Below are 1,953 nucleotides of genomic sequence, written 5' to 3'. Positions count from 1 at the left end.
GGCAACAAGCAAGTGGATAAAAAATTGGGCCAATCTGCAATAATCATTTCAGTGATAATAATCGCATTCAGTCTGCCCTGATTACGTGAAATAGTAATGCAAATGATGGCGTTCCAGGATGGAGGAATACTTCATAAGAACAGTTGACCACAACGGAAACTTCTCCGAACTATGACCAGGAATTATTTGAATTTGGGTGGCAGGCGGATAATGACGCATGGATCGCGATCGTGCCATGTGTCCCTCCTGAAAGAGAGGTTCTGAGTTAGCCCTGCTCAAACTAAGGGAAATGGAATCTTCCTACAGAAGATTACCCAATACACATATACACATTCTTAAATACAACACATAACGTAGCCTAGAGGGTGCTTTTAATGAAAGCACGTAAATATGATCTGAGAATCGAAGCAGCATGTGCATTAACAATGAACACATAATTATACGTGCCCAAAGTTAACTTACGCTGTTACAACTTAACTTAGATAGCCCTTAGATTGCACTGGTGGAGGGATAAGTGATTGTTATTTCGGGATCTTTAATCGAGTTCAAGGTGCGTGAATGGCAAGGGGGGGATACAAGTAGGACTCTAACAAAGGGAAGATTGTTTTGTGGAGGAAGAGGTTAAAAGTTAAAGAAATGGACTGGTTAGAAGTTTGAGTAAAAGGGGATATGGCTGGTTTTTGACTGCTCGCAAATGTACGAACCTTTCATGACTGTTATAGGCGCCTACAACCATTCCAGGTCCCTTGTTTGAAGACAGTCCGTTCAGCGGAGCTGGAGGAAAATGCAGCGCATCCACTGCAGATGAAGTCAGAAGCAAGTCTCTCCCCTGCTTTTTGGAAAGCAGTCGCATTCGGCATTAGGCGGGGCCAGCTGTACCTGCAAGCATGTCAAAAGGCCAGCAAGGAGGGTATGGGAAAAGCACACTTATCATTATATGCCTTCGGAATAAAAGACTACCTGTTCCCTAGCCCTAAATGCCCTTCTGCCCTTCCCAATCCCTACATGTCTCCCCAATCGCGTGATGGGGCGAAAGGGGTTTTGGTATTGTTCTTTTGGATCGCGCGATGTTGGGGTAGGTACGGAAGTACTGACGCCTAGCTAACGGCTGTTGACAGGTTCAAATAAACGCGGTTTCCCTGAGACACCCGACTGGAGAAATAGGGGAAATAACGGCTGATGGAATGACGGGTTCAAAGGGAATGGCAAAAACTGCGGTTGAAACAGTGCATTTGCAAAAAGACACAACAAAAAAATTTGACATTTTATAATAATAATATAAAGATAATCTTCTTAAGAATTTGTGGTCGCATTTAAGAACAATACAACAATGAAGAATACTTATCAAGAACCCCAGACAATACATGATGGAATCAAGGCTTTTATACAAACCTGGGAAAAGCACTGAAAAAAGAATTGAACAACATAAGAAATGAGATATGCACAAAGGAAACAGTGGTATATTTGAACATTAGTGAGAACAATCATGCTATCAACTGGGAAGGGGCAAAAAGGATTGTAAATTCTAATAATGCACAGGAAACGAATATCATTGAATCTAGCTTTATAAAAGAAAGTTACAACCATAATATGAATATCAGTCAAGGGATGTATAAAACTTGATCCTTTAATATCAAAAGAAATTTGTAAATTGTTTAAACTTTGAGGTAGGCAGTAGAGATATGAAAATAGGATTATATATAAACACAGTACGAGGGTAGTAATGTTATGAGTTTCCAAACTCCGCCTCCATGACACCTGTCACGTGGTGGATCTGAGGTGGGTATGGTCTGTTTATCAGCAATGTCCCCTGGAGAGTCTATTGTGATTTTTAGCCAAAATAGTTTTAAAGGCCACTCCTACCTATATGGATAATATGTATGTTCGTCAGTATAGTATATATATGATCACACTCTGTATCAGTGCCAATGGCTTGGAAATAAAGTCGAAATA

The sequence above is a fragment of the Macrobrachium rosenbergii genome, chromosome 47 (genome assembly GCF_040412425.1).
Source record: "Macrobrachium rosenbergii isolate ZJJX-2024 chromosome 47, ASM4041242v1, whole genome shotgun sequence".
Lineage (NCBI taxonomy): Eukaryota > Metazoa > Arthropoda > Malacostraca > Decapoda > Palaemonidae > Macrobrachium > Macrobrachium rosenbergii.
The sequence above is the reverse complement of the archived record's forward strand: the minus strand, read 5'-3'. Positions refer to the sequence as shown.